Raw genomic sequence first — 15,109 nt, 5'->3', positions numbered from 1 at the left:
TCTGTTAACCTCTGCAGCAGCTGTGGGCCAAGGCCCTCGTGAGTTTCAGACATTTTACTGATACTTGAGCACTTCTGAGTTCCCTGATTCATGACATATTTTTGCTTTATAAATCCTTTATTGCCATTTTTCTGTTTGTCTAATTTGAAATTGATAGTGGTAAAAGAAATAGTCATCAAGTGAAGATGCATTTGTCTTAAATAGTTTATTTGCAATGGTGATTTTATACTTAAGCGTTAGATTGAAGGGGAGTTGATCCTTGTGTCTTTGTTCTTTTGCTAATCAGTCTCTTAATTTTAGGCTGAAGATTATGTGGAGTCTTTTTAAAGGGCGAATATTAAATTATTCCAAAGTTTCCTATGAAAAACTGAGTATGTTTTTCCTTTTTGTGCTGTGGAACATTCTCCTTCAACTTCAGATACTTCGTAATTTTCACAGGGACTTAATGAGTAGAGGCAATAAAATTTTTTTAAAAAGTAAGCTGGAGAGTTCATATTCCTTTTGTAAATACTTCTGGAAAAGATTTTTTCCCCAGGAATTTTTTATTTTTACATGCTTCCATTCTGAAGTTTGGTTTTCAGCTGTCACAATTCAGTTATTGTTTCTAAAAGGGCTTGGTTTGGGTATTGGATTGGAACATGAGGCCTTTTTAGCCTTGGCTTTCCACTGTCCTTCTGGCTGGCCTAGAGGAAGTGAAGTCACTCTTCTGTGACTTAATTTGTAGTTTTGTAAAATATCATAGGTTATACAACGAAAGATAGAGATCTTTTGAGGACCAAAATGACTCACATGAGTTTATTTAACTGATTAGTCACTGGACCAGTGTTAGAACCCACGTTCATTTACTCTATCATCTATTTGCTCCGATGTCTCTTTAGTTAGTGTGTTTTTAGGGCTTTTACATGCTTGACACTATCCTAGGGAAAAAGAAGTAAATGAAATGGCTAAAACCCCATCCCTTGTGGAGGTTTCATTGTAGAAGAAAAATAAGCAAAATATTTAGTTATCAGGTAGTGTTAAATATTGTGGAAAATGATATATATAAAGCAAAAGGAGGCTAAGAGGAGGGGTGGCTTTTTAAAATAGAGTAGTCAAGGAAGTCCTCATTGGTAAGAGGATAAAGTTGTGAACTGTACACATCCTACGGAAGAGCTTTCTAGGCAGTGGGAATAGCAGATACAAAGATCTCAAGGTTTGATATGCCTGGAATGGCATCAGGAGAATGTAGCAGGAAATGAGATCAGAATATAATGGGAAGCCAGACAGCGCAGGGTTTTTTGTGTAATAATGAGTCTAGCTTTTTCTCTGAGTGGAGTAGAAAACCACTGGCATGAGGTGACTTAATCTTTTTTTTTTTTTTTTTTTTTTGAGGTGACTTAATCTTATTTATATCTTTTAAGTTTTTTTCAAGTTACTGTGTTAATATAGTATATATGGACTATAGATTTTCCAAACATAGGTCCTGTGTTTTTATCTACTATATAAAAGAGGCCAGATAAAGAGCATATCCACTATCATTCCTCCTTCAGGTCTTTGGCATTCATCTCTTCCACTAAGTCAGGATTTGGCTTTGGAAGTCTTTTTTTTTTTTTTTTTTCTTTTGTGGTTCTGGGGATTGAACCAGGGTCACATGCATACTAAGCAAGTATACCACTGAGCCACAGTCACTGCATGCATTTAGTCATTTTATTAGATAGGATCTAGATAAGTTGCCCAGGCTAGCCTTAAATTTGTAGTCCTACTGCTTCAGCCTCTTGAGTAGCTCAGATTATAGGTTATGTGCCACTACACCTGGCTAAAAGTCCTTAATATGGTGCCCTGGGATGTTACTGTTAATGAGAGTAGACTTACAAGATTTGGATTATTGTGCTTGCTATTCTTCGTCGCCTGTGTAGTTGTAAAATGTGATTTTCTCAGTTTAGTGAATTTTTAGGCAAAGATGTTTAAATAATTTATAACAGATCACATCATCAGGTTTGATAGAATGTTTAGGAATTCTCAAGTCTGTCCTCCTAGGTCTAGCTTTCTTTTCTTCTTCCTTTTTTAAAAAAAGTATTATAAGAGTTAATTATCCTGAAATCCTAGTCACATTATGCTACTGATTATTCTTAGATCAATAGTTGCAGGTTATGAAGAATTCATTTGTCTTTCCCACAGTTGTCCCATAGTAAGATCATTTGCACAGAACTTGCTTTGATGGGAAAGCTGCTTATAAAAGGGTGCTTTCTTTTGTTGGTCTTTAGAAGGGCTTTTAATTTTGGAAGTAGGTGATTGCTACAGGAAGTGGTCCATAAGCAAATGAATAGTTTAGCACATTGCCCAACTTGTATTCCTTCTGAGACTGTCTTCTAACCTAGAGGCCATAAACTGGCATCATCTAGCCCACAGACCTTTCTGTGTGTTGTATACAGTGTTTAGATTTTTTAAAATGAGTTGCCTATATTTAAAACTTGAGAGATTTTGCATGAAATGTTGGATCTCCAGTTTATCTTGAAAATGTGGGAGTTCTGGCTATAATAGACCTACCTTGTTGGATGATGGTTGGCTGCAGCTGAGTAGCATCTTCCCTCTTTAGCATGGCCTCTCCAATCCTCCACATTACCTGGCCTGCTCCACTTACTGCCTGGCCTATCTCTCACCTAGAGACTTTTGACATTAGGACTCTTGCTCCAGATCATTTGGACTTATATATGCCTGAGCCAACCCATGCAGATATGTAGAACTCTTTTTTTTTTTTTTTTTTTTTTTTTCAGAATTTAAAGACAACTTATTTTTTAATGTTTTAAGAGCATTTCAAGCTAAACAATGGAAAAAAACTTGAAGTGGGGTGGGTATACAGGAACTGCTACATCAAAAAATGCCAGAGAACAAATGAAAACTGCCTCTGATGCCTTGATATTCTTGATATACAGTTCTCACCTTGATCCCAATACAAGTATGTAAATGATAGTCTAAAAGAACAGTCCTCAGAGTGGCCCCCAGACCATCTCCTAGAAACCTGTGGAAAACACAGTTTCTCACACCCTGTCCCAGGCCTACTGAATTAGACTCTCTGGAAAAGGCATCTAGGGGTATTTTTATCTGCCTACCTGGTGACTCTAACCCATGAAAGTCTATCCAAAAGGTTTTTAGAATGTAGTCTGTTTTCATACAAGTTTCTTCTTTCCCGCTAGGTACTGTAGGTATTCAGAAATATTTCTTAATATTGTATGATTTTTAAATTTATTTTTTACTTCTTTTGAGTCTCCTGAAGTACAAAAATATGGAAAATGTATGTCTGTAAATCACACTGGCAAAGAAAGAACTCATCCACTGGAGAAAGTTCTAAATAATCTCCCTAAAATTAATGAGAGTGTGTGTCAGACAAACTAGCATATTCCCTGAACAGTTTCATAGAAAAGATTTTCTAATTCCAGACAAGCAGTATTTAACTATGAAAACAGATACTCTTTTTTCCTCCTATGAAGGCAGTTGCTATTTTGAAATGAACTTTTTGCCCAAAATGGCAAATAGGAAATAATTTAATCAGAGTGGCAGGATTTGATACTGACCAAGAAAAAAAAAAAACTCATTTTCATCTGAAACTGAATACTTGTCCTGTTTCTAAAATTGAATTGCCTTATTTCCCAAGTTGAAAAAACAAAAACTCATATTCCCCTAGTGTTTAAAAGTGAAAAAGATGCTTAAAAATACAATATTCCCTAAAATTGACTTCATATTCAGTAAACAGATCACATTGTTAGAATATGATACTACTTTTATGAGAATTCAGAACATCTCATTTTGCCCATTCCTAATGCCACAGAAAGCTATAAACTTAAATCCAGTTTGGCTCATGAATCTTCCAAAAATAACTTATAATACTTAAGTTTAAGATAAGTTGCATGCCAGCGGTGGTTAGCAAGACAGACAAGGCCCATGCTTTTAACAGTTTATGGGGAGGAAAACAGACATTAAGTAATCCAGTAAATATGTTGTGGTGATAATGGCTAGTTTTAAAAAGCACAGTGAAGAGATACGAGGGAGGCCTGTGGAGAGACAAGACATTCAGCTAAGACAGGAGCAAGTAAGGACAGCAAGCCATAGGAAGGTAGAGAGAGCAATACAGTGACTGAAGCAGGACCTAGTTAAGAGTGTGTAAGGAAAGAAAAATACACCATGACTAGAGCTGAATGACATATAGGATAGGAGTCTAGATGTAAACACATCAATAATCACAGTGAATACTGAGTGCATTAAAGTCACCTGCTAAAGACAGAGACTCTTTGGATTAAAAATAAGTCAAAATCCAGCTGAAAGTTATTTATAAGACATGTAAAATAAAATATCACCAAACAGTTTAAAACAGAAGAATGGAAAAAGATATACTAGGCAAATACTTAAAGTGGAATCCAATTTGAAGAGAATTATATGAGAAGCAAATGTGCTTTATCTTGGTATAAGGTATACTGGTCCAAAAGATACAAGTCATGACTCAGTATGAAGCATATATATTCATCTAAAATTGATAGAAATATAGTACAAGGAAAAATGAGAAACTTACAATCATAATTGACTTAAGTACTCTTTTCTGAAGTTGACATTTCAGGCTAGGAACATAGTTCAGTGAGAGAGTGAATGCTTAGCACATGAGAGACCTTGGGTTCAAGCCCTAGCGCCAATGAATGAATGAATGAATGACATTTCAGCTAGAAAGAGAAACTCAAAACTAGTGCTAATGCAGTTAACAAAAGCAGAAAATAGAAAAGACTTTCAAATGAAGTTAAGCTTTAAAAACGTATATGCAGTATTCACAAAATTGGACTATGTTTTAAAGTGCTCAAAAAGAAATCCCCCTCAGCGTAGAAATTATACAGGCTGTATACACTGACTGTGACTCAGTAAAGTTAGAAATCAACAACAAGAAAGTAGCAAAGGCATGTTTTCCCACTTGGAAATGTAAAAATGTCTATGTAAATGATTCTTTTAAGGTAAAACTGAATATAAACTGCTTATAAATGAATGATAAGAACCCTATAAAATTCATATTTGCTATAATTAAGGATATGTGGGATGTGGCAAAAAATGGTACTCAGAGGAAGATTTATAACCTTAAGTGCATTTTCTGTTTAGGATGCAAGAAAGATTGTAAGTAAGCTGAAAATAGGATAAAGATAAAAACAAAATTTAATGAAGTACAAAAGAAAAAGTTTATCAGGAAAACCAAAGGCTGTTTGTTGCCAAGCATGGTGGCGCGCACCTGTAATCCCAGCACTCAGGAGGCTGAGGCAGGGGGATCATTGCGAGTTCGAGAGCAGCCTGGACTACAAAGTGAGCTCAGTGCTAGCCTGAACTGCATAGCGAGACCCTATCTCAAAAAAAAAAAAAGACAAAGGCTATTTGTTGCAAGGACTTGACATTTGACACACTTGAAAAAGTCAGAAAGAATATATAGATCAGCAGAGGTTTAAACCAAAATGGTTTGGCTTGATAACCCATTCTCTTTATGGCCTCTCTTTAGTCTGTTTTAGTAAGTTGTTCCAGTTCATAAATTCTTTTATTAAAAGATATAGGAACCCAGAAAGAGCAAGCACTCTCAAGGAAGGCATCTAGAAATCTCATTTGAAGTGTGTTTTAAAGATGAATAGGAATTCTCTAGCCAGGAGAAGGGAGAAGACATTTTGGCCTTAAAGGTGTGTGTATGCGGGAGTGTCCTGTGGAGGTGCTGAGTCCTGTGGTGTGGCCCGAAGTCCTGAGTAATGGTAACTGCAGCAAGTGGGTGTGGGGTATGGGGTGTGAACAAGCCAGGAGCGAGACTAAAGGAAAAATCTTCAGGTGAAGTAATTAGTGCCTATATACCCTTTCATTCCGGACATACTTGTTCATAGTTTTCCTTGGTGTATCAGAGAAATTAAAAATAGAATCCTAATGCAGCACAGACATCTAGTGTGCCTCTGAAATTGTATAATGAACCCATTACAATGTAAAGCCACCAAGCTGTTAATTCAAAGTTAATTTGATGAAAGTAACAGAATCTGAACAAGATTGATTATCAGATTCTCTCAATAATTACATCATTCAGTTGTCTTTTCATGGTAGAGAATGATAAATTTTAGTCTGGAGGGGCCAGGGATATAGCTCGGTGGCACAGCGTCTGCCTAGCAATTGTGAAGTCCTGAGTTTGATTTCCAGTAAAAAAAAATTTTTTTTTTAGTCTGGAGTTTTGCCCCCAGGCAGTTGACAACAACCTATGATCTCTTAAAACTTTATCTTAACCATTCATTGCAGATCAGGACTCCAAATCTGATTGTAAATTGAGATTTCTTTGAATTTTTATAAAGAAATACCACTGAATTACCAAAACATGGTCAATTATTCATTCTTTATTAGGTCATGCTTTTTGCTTTTGCTATGTACTTTGGAAATTAGACATTTACTGGGAAGAATTACCACCACCCTGTTTATAACTGAAAATCGTGATTGATTTGGAAGCAGAGATTCTTCATTTATTCATGCTTAATACTGTCAAGGACACATCTTTCTGTTTTCTGGGAACTTAGGACTCTACACCTTGAAACTTCTGTGTGCCATTTTATAAAGATTAAGAAAGACAGACCAAACAGTCTTTGAATTTAGTGTCCATTTGTTTCCAAATGAGTAAAAGATAATTAATGCATATCCTTAAATGTATCAGCCTCCATTATATGATAGAATCTAATGAAATTCCTTCCCGTGACACAGCTACACGAATCATTAACTTGAAAGAAGAAAAAAAGAATCATTAACTTTTTTTTTTTTTTTTTTTTTTGAGACAGGGTCTCGCTATGCAGTTCAGGCTGGCCTTGAGCTCACTTTATAGCCCAGGCTGGTCTCGAACTTGCAACGATCCTTCTGCCTCAGCCCCCCGAGTGCTGGGATTACAGGCGTGCGCCACCACACCTGGCATGACGATTCTCGTTTCATCTAATCCTCCACCATTGTTATTCCTTATCCTCACCCCTTGATTGTTTTAAAGTAAACAAAGGCAAGCACACATTGTTTCTAAACATTATATATATAAACAATTAAATACCTCTTTGTAATTACACTTTTATTATACTTTTAAAAATTAACTCTTAGTGCTGTAAAATGCTTGTCATTGTTCAGTTTTCCCGTTATACTTTTTTTATATTTCATTTGAATTAAAATCCAAATAAGATTTTTTATAGTGTAGTTGGTTGATCCTCTCTTCAATTGCTTTTAATTTACAGCTTCCCACCCCCACTACTTTGTGATGTTGTTAAAAAACTGGTTGTTGTCCCATAGGGTTTCCCAACAGTCTGGATATTCCTGATGTCATCTGAGTGATAACTGTTTAATATATTCCCTGAATTTCTTACAGATTAATAGTTAAATCTAAAACAGGAGTTCTCAGGATTTTTTCACTTTTATGAACATTAGTAAGGACTGGAGGCACAGCTTAATGATAGAGCACTTGCCTCCCTTGCAGGAGATCATGGATTCAATCTTCTGCATGGGGTGGCAGGGACAAAAAAAAACACTGTTGAGGTCCCCAAAGAACTTTCATTTATGTGGGTTATATTTACTGATATTTCCTGAGTTGGAAATTAAAACTGAGAATGTTAAAATAATTTATTAGTAGACTTAAACTCATTCATCAATGTAAATGTGTTGAAAAATGGACCATATTTACAAAAACAAGTGAGAAAAATGTCATTATTTTAAGTCTGTATGGCTTATTATCATGTCTGCTTTTGCATTCAGTCTGTCATAACATATAGTTTAGGTTGAAATACTTGAAGAAAGTCTGGCCTAGTGAAGATCTATAGTTGGGAAAGGAAGGCATATTTTAAGAGGCTTTTTAGATAATTGTGGCTATTTTTGTTTGTTTTTTGATCCTATATACAAACTCAGTGGTGGTAATTTTATAAAGGTTAGTTGCAGCGTCTTCAGAGGTTTAAACCAAAATGGTTTGGAATCTGAAACTATGTCAGTGAACTTCTCTTACTCTGCATATTAAAATTCTCTGGCATGTCTTGTATTTTGAATGGAGTGTATACTCACGCATGTTGTAACATCATGCCTTGGTCATTTGGAAAACATTGGTTCACTGAGTTACACAGATTTCCCAAATGTTGGCACATTTCATTATACAGTGTATAAAAAGATTCATATTCCTTGAAATTATGATCAATCTCTTCAGAAAACTGTCTAAGGATAGGGAAATTATCAAATTTTACAATGATGAAACAGGTTTTCCAAAATTCTATTTTTTATTCGAAAATTTGAATTTTAGAACAAACTCAGCTTTTTTCCTTTAAGTGACAGATTTGGTTTTTTCATTTTAAAGAAAATGTCTGTCAAATATCCACCTCTGAATAACCACAGTTCGTTAGTGTATCTTTCCTGTAAAAAGACTGCTTTGTGAAAAAACCAGCTGGTTGAGGTCACAGCTGAATAGCTCAAATGTTTCCCTTAAGATAAACATCACATTTCAGTTACAGTAGCAGCGCCGTATGTCAGCGTCCTCTTTTAGCACAGATACTGTTAAAAGGTATGAGCTTTAATAAAATTAATACTTTTTACTACCTCAAGGATATTCTTTCAGGAATTTTTTTTTTTAAAGCATAGCGTGTGGTGTGGAGAATGCAGTAACTGCTCACCCTGTTAAGTGCCACTTTTGGATTCATACTGAGACTAATGTGTCAACACAGTAGAGAAGAAATAATGTTTTAGGATTAATACGAAAATAGTTTGATCTTGCAGATTCCCCTAAGGAGGGCATCAGAGACCTCCTAGAGAATCCACATATGATAATTTGAGAACTGCTGATCTGAAAGTGTGATCAAACTCTGGTTCAGTTTTTTTTGGCAAAGATGTCATAGGTTGTATGTGTGCTTCCAACTGGAGGTTCAAAATGTCTGGGTATGTGGCTGTCACTCCTTTACTATTGTTAAAAGCAAGTGAAGTTGATTGTCTACTGTCATTTAATTAGAGGATACAAAATGATGACATTTGAGCATTCCTACTACACTTATCAACTGAAATACTTCTAAACATAAGTGTTTCATTAATTATGTAGATATTCTTAGGTACAATTTATATGGAAAAGACAAATATATATTTGATTTTCCTCTTCACTGTTTTTCAAAATAATAAGTTAGTTTTGCACCATTTTCCAAAAATAACTAATGATTTTTCGTAGTATTATGTATTCATGGATTTAGAAATATTTGATGAGTTTCAGTCTTTTCCTTTTTTTTAGGTAAATGGATGCACCTAGAGTCCATACTCTTTTTTAAAATTATTATTAATTAAGTTGATTGGTACATTTAGAGCTTTTCGAATTTTTTTTAAAAGTTCATATTGTTTCATCTTGATATGTCCCAGGACTTTAAAAAAATGTTTTATTGAAATATGATATATGTACTTCCCAGTGTTACCAGAGCTGAGTTCTTGGGTCCAGAAACAAAAGAAATGAGATTGGACTCAGGAATATAGGTATAGAGGAGGCTTTTATTGGGATTCTGGCTTGAGCAAGAAGAGAGTCACATCTCTGATGAAGAGCAAGTCAGGCAGGTGGCTTCCTGAACAGAGGAAAAGGGGTAGTTAATGGAGGAAAGGTTCCTGCCAAAAATTCTCACTCAAGTTCTCCGTGCAAATATGGGATTCAGGATTGCAAATGGTGCTTGGTCCTGATTGATCAAGTTTTGAGTTAGCTAAGGACAGCTCATTTGTCAGCTTTGACTGGTAGGGTAAGGCAGGTTTTCAGACTGACCCTATCTTGCATCTGTTAGTAGGTTATATTTGTAGCTGTTTTTTGTTTTTTTATTTTTTGTCTTTTTAAATCTGGGGCTGTACGTGAGTCTTGGATCACCATTTATGTCCTTGTTTGTTTCTACCATGAAATTGTTCTTTTCCCTTTTGGGTGGTTCCTGTCTCGCTGTAGTTTTCTAGAGCTTTCTTGGCTTTCTAGTATGATGAACTAGTCCAGGCTTATCTTCTCCGCTTCTTGTACCAAACCTGGAAACAGCCAGTTTTGAAGCACTCAAGTTCCTTTTAGTGCAAATGGTAGAGACCATGATCTGATAGAAGATATGCTCACTATAATTAGGTCATTTTTTTTCCCTAGGACTTTTTAATGAACAAAATAAATGTGTATTTTTTTTTTTTTTTACAGACTCATGAATTCTTATTTCTAATAGAGATTGAATACAGGGGCTGGGGGTTTAGCTCAGTGGTACAGTGCCTGCCTGGCAAATGCAAGGTCATGAGTTCGATTCCTGGTACCAGAAAAAAAAAACAAAAAAAAAGAGATTGAATACAACAAATTTTTTTTTTTTTTTTTTGGTTTTTCTCCGGTACCAGGAACCGAACTCACGACCTTGCGCTTGCCAGGCAGGCGCTTTTGCCGCTGAGCTAAATCCCCAGCCCCTTACAACAAATTTTTTTTACTTAACCACTTTGATCCTACATCTATAATTCCTTTTCCCTAGCAGTGTTAATATTTGCTTTACATTCCACAGTAAATATGTCAGCCTCAGAATAACAGTACCAATAACTTCCACCAGCAGTTACTGAAAACAGTTGTGTTCTCTTTGTTCTTAGGACATAGCCAAGTAGAGATGTGCAGTTGAATTATTGTGTGTCAAAGCCAGTTGTAATAATTTCTATGTGGATGTGCCATACACTCAGTGTTTTTTAGGTTTTTTTTGCTTTTTAGGTTTTGCTTTTTTATTGTTTTACTTTATATTTGTATAACTTATATGGTTCCAAAGGCAAATTGACAAAACAGAGTTTCTCAGATTTAGTTTATCTCCTTTTTCTTCTCTCTCTCTCTCTCTCTCTCTTTGTTATTTTGGAGATTACACACAAATATACATGTGTTTGTATTCTCATTCCAAGGTGGGAGTAGTATACTATTGTCTTGGTTACTTTTCTCTCATTGCTGGAACAAAATACCTGACACCCAAAATTAAGGAAGGAAAGGTATATTTCGCTTACATTTTGTGGAGGTTTCAGTCCATACTTGGCAGGTTACAAGGCAGAGTGGCACATGGTACAGCTCATGGCGGCAGAACACAGCAAAAGCAACAAGCACAAAAGGGAGGAATGGCCGCAAGCAGCCTCTTCCTCTCCCTTACATATGCAAACTATCCACCCCAGGGCAGGTGTAGCTCTCACACCCATAATCAATCAAACTCTAAAAGCCTGCCCCATGACCACATGAGGCTTTGGGGGGACACCCAGACACAAACCATAACAACTATACACTTTTTTTCTACCTTTATTTTCATTTCACCTACGTATCCTTGAAGTCACTCCATAGCAGTGTGTGGTCATCGTTCCTTTTTTCTTGATGCTTAGTACTGTTGAGAGTTTATTAAGCCAGTCCTCTAAGTGTTCAGATTATTTCCAATGGTTTTAAAGTTCATTATTTCATAAACCTGTTCAAAAATAGGGAATGATAGGTTTTATAATTGTTATCTGTGATTTTTAAGGCTCATGGTCTTTGCCCTTCAGTTTTGAGAGGCAAGTTACATATTTTAAGTCTGTTTAGTTGTTTTTTTTTCCGTAGTGAGAAGTAAATTTATTCAGATATATCTCTTTGCCACAGCCTGGTGCTGTTTATATAAACAGGCTAGCCACTAAAACTAATTTAATCATAACACCGTGTGTCAGAGGAGAGTGAGCAGTCAGTCTTCTGGCAAACACCCTGTTAACCTGCCCTGGGTATCAGAATTGCCAGGTTGGTATTAACTATGAAGAAGTCCTGAAGACCTGGAGTTCCTAATTGCTATAATCAGAACCTGACATTTTTAAAGTTTGGATTTCATTACAACCAAGTGCAGATTTGGTTGTTAGTTTAATTTTGCTATAATTTGAAGTCAGAAAAGAAAAGGAAAAACAGCCCTAAGGTCAGTACTGTTTGTTCTTCATCAAGAAGCTTCCAAAGACTAAAGATGTTTCCGAATCTTCTGATCTGTAATCAGAGCACTACCCACTGAGGCACAGGCCTGCACCCTGAAAGATGTTTTAAAATGTGATCTAGAAAACAAAATTTTTAATGTTCAACTGAAGCAAATGCAAATTTTTTGCTTATTAGTAGGCCCACAGCCGTGACTGAGTTGTGGTCTCATTTACCTGGGCCACCTGTCTTTTACTCGTTATCCTCTAAGCTGTCAAAGATCCTTTCTTAGCTTCTCCTCCCAATTTTTTTTTTCTTACTTAGGCTCTTCAGAGGTCAGAAACACATTTCAGGGATGTGAAATGTTAAGACAAAAGAACAAGTTTCTGTAAATTTTCTCATCCCTATTGAAAGAAAAAGTCTCTATTAGAACTTAGCAGTATTTCCTTATGTTACTCAGTGCCTCTGAGAGAAAAACATGGTGTGGGATGCCTTTCGCTAAGATATGTCCCTCATGTCATGTCCTCCCAGCAGGATCGCTTAAAAACCCCAGTGTCCATTAGTCAAATGAAATACAACATACTTCAACATTTTTTTATCATTTGACAGCTTTACTTCAAGCACTGGTAATTCTTGAAAGGAAAGAAGTGTTTTTTCCCTCCTTCATTTCACTGTAGGAGTTTGATTACTGAGATTTTGAACTAAGGAGAAAAAGAGATATTGAGAAGTTGATTCAAAGAGGAAGGGCTGATTGTTGGTACTTTATTGTATTGCTACCGAAAACAGCACAACTCGGGCTTTTCTGTCCATGCAAGATTTTTTGACTGAAAATGTTAGATTTAGTTTTTGTTTAGAAGGTTCTATAAAATTGCAGCTGAGTCTCTTTGTATGGAAGTAGATTATGTCACAGTACCAGAGTGACTGCAACCCTAGTTACAAGACAATAGGTCTGGTCCTTAAGATCACTAGAGTCAGACTTTTAGGGTTCACATTTTGACTTTGCCATTTTCTAAGTAGCTTTAGGCAGTTTTCATCTCTCTGAGCTTCATTTTCCTCATGTGCAAAGTGGAGATAACACTAGGACCTATGGAACGGAGTTTGTGTTGATGTGAGAATTAAATTGAGTAATACATATAAAGTGACTGTAATGTAATAGGCACTTTATAAATGGTGATTTCCTTTTCTTTCTCTTCCTTTCTTGAAACATTGTCCATGGCATAAATATCGGTTAACTAAATTTTTCCTTCAGTGATTTCCCACTGCTTTCCATTAAAAAACTAGAGCTACATTCCCAAAAAGAACTTCCTCCCTAAGGGACTGATTTAAAAACTGCTCTGAAATTATTGCTACAGTAGTTGGAAATTGATTTCCAAAGTAGTCATGTTTATAATTTTTAGAATTTTCCAATTCCTTCTCCATCCTTCCCTTTTTCTTATATCTCTGTTCAATATAATTTTTCTTTCTACCCACCCCTGCTTACATGAACTATGGGATGTTTACTGATACTTGAACTCTCGAAGCAGAGTACTTCCTTTGCAGTTACACACTTTTACCAGTAGATGCTGCCCTTTCGCTTTACGTGTGTCCAGTCTAGTGGTAGAATATTCTTACCGCAGACAGAAGGTTGCCAGCGAGGTAAAATGAGTGTTATAATTCATTCAAAAGCCTGAAGTAGGACATTGTATGAAGTGAGTTTCCCATGAAAATAGAAGTACTTCATGTCATAGACCAGTGGAATGAACATCAGATTACATCAGAAGAGGCCCTGCCTTTAACTGGGACCTTTAGTGAATAGCTCTCCTCTTTGAATTTCGGGTTTGTGGTCTGTAAAAATCAAGGATAATACCACCTATCCTACTTCTTCTGAAGGGTTGGAGGAAAGATCAAATGAATGTGGGTTGGGTTATTTGAACCAAGTTTGCTTTCAGAACTGTGGCACAATTCTGATAGCAGAGAATTATAAATCTATTTATATTTGTTTCTGTTTATTGTATATTAAATATTATTACACATTATTTCACATTTCATTTTACTTTTGTAAACAAATTACCATTTGCTCTTTGAAGACAAATAATCCAGAGATAGGGCAAGACCAAGAGAACAATTAAGTCCAGACTCCTGGTATGCTTCCATTTGGTATTGATAGTAATACTATCATCACTTAATAGATAGCATTAAAAGTACATTTAATGCAAAAGTGTATTAATATTTTATTGTCTGACTTGGTGATACTTACAATGTTCCCATTAAGAAACAAGCAGAATTTCTTACGCTTTTGTATAGTTTAAGGAACAGAAATCCAGAGACCTCTTTCCCTCTATTTTCTTTTTCTTTCCTTCTTTCTTTCTTTTTCTTTCTTTTCTTTTTTCTTTCTTTTCTTCCTTTCTTCCTTTCTTTCTCTCTCTCTTTCTCTCTCACTTTTTCTCTCTTTCTATCTTTCTTCCTGTGATACTGGGGGTTGGCATGAGAATATAAGCTATATTCTGACTCATTTATTTATTTATTTTTAAACATTTTAAATTTTGAGACAAGGTCTGGCTAAGTTGCCCAGGCTAGCCTCAATCTTGGCAGTCCTCTTGCTTCAGCCTCCCAAGAAGCTGGGATTATAGGCATGCAGGACCATTTTCAAGGAAAATTGTAGTGGCTACCTCTCAGAAACTTGCCTGTTGTCCCCCTTGATAGTGTACTCTGGCCTGAATAAAGTATTACCTTTATTCTTTCTTTTCTTTTTTTTTCTTTTTCTTTGAGACAGGGTCTCAATAGTAGTTTAGGCCGGCCTTGAATTCAGTGATCCTCCTGCCTTAGCTTCCTGAGCGCTAGGATTACAGGTGTGCACCACCAAGTCCAGCTCCTTCACTCTTACCCTCGCCTGGGTAAATTCTCTTTTCTGTTCATGTCACTGGCTTATACTGTCTTACACAGCAATAATCTTCTTTTTTTTAAATTTATTTTTAAAATAAAAGAAGGAAAACATATTAACAAACACACATCCACTTACAAAATAGCAGAAGAACAATACAAACAATACAGAGTTACAGACAAAGTTGTAGGAAATTAACAATGGTTGTTGTATTATGTATTGATATCTTCAAAGTGGTTTCTCAGGAAAACAAATAGAGACATGCAAGATTGATCAAACAAGTAATCATTAACTGATCCTTTCAGTAAAGCAATAGAAGACAGTAGTACAACTATGTTAGCTATCCTGTATATACATACATA

The 15,109-nt window shown here is 35.8% G+C and overlaps 1 protein-coding gene across 1 annotated transcript in view; it reads left to right on the top strand.

The window, feature by feature from the left end:
* The window catches only part of Stk4 (serine/threonine kinase 4), a 90,728-nt gene that overhangs the window by 46,902 nt on the left and 28,717 nt on the right, over positions 1-15,109 (top strand). The gene's annotated exons all lie outside the window — the stretch shown is intronic.

Source organism: Chinchilla lanigera, unplaced genomic scaffold, assembly GCF_000276665.1.
Source record: "Chinchilla lanigera isolate Chin_1 unplaced genomic scaffold, ChiLan1.0 scaffold00044, whole genome shotgun sequence".
NCBI lineage: Eukaryota > Metazoa > Chordata > Mammalia > Rodentia > Chinchillidae > Chinchilla > Chinchilla lanigera.
This window is presented reverse-complemented; position numbering and strand designations above follow the sequence as displayed.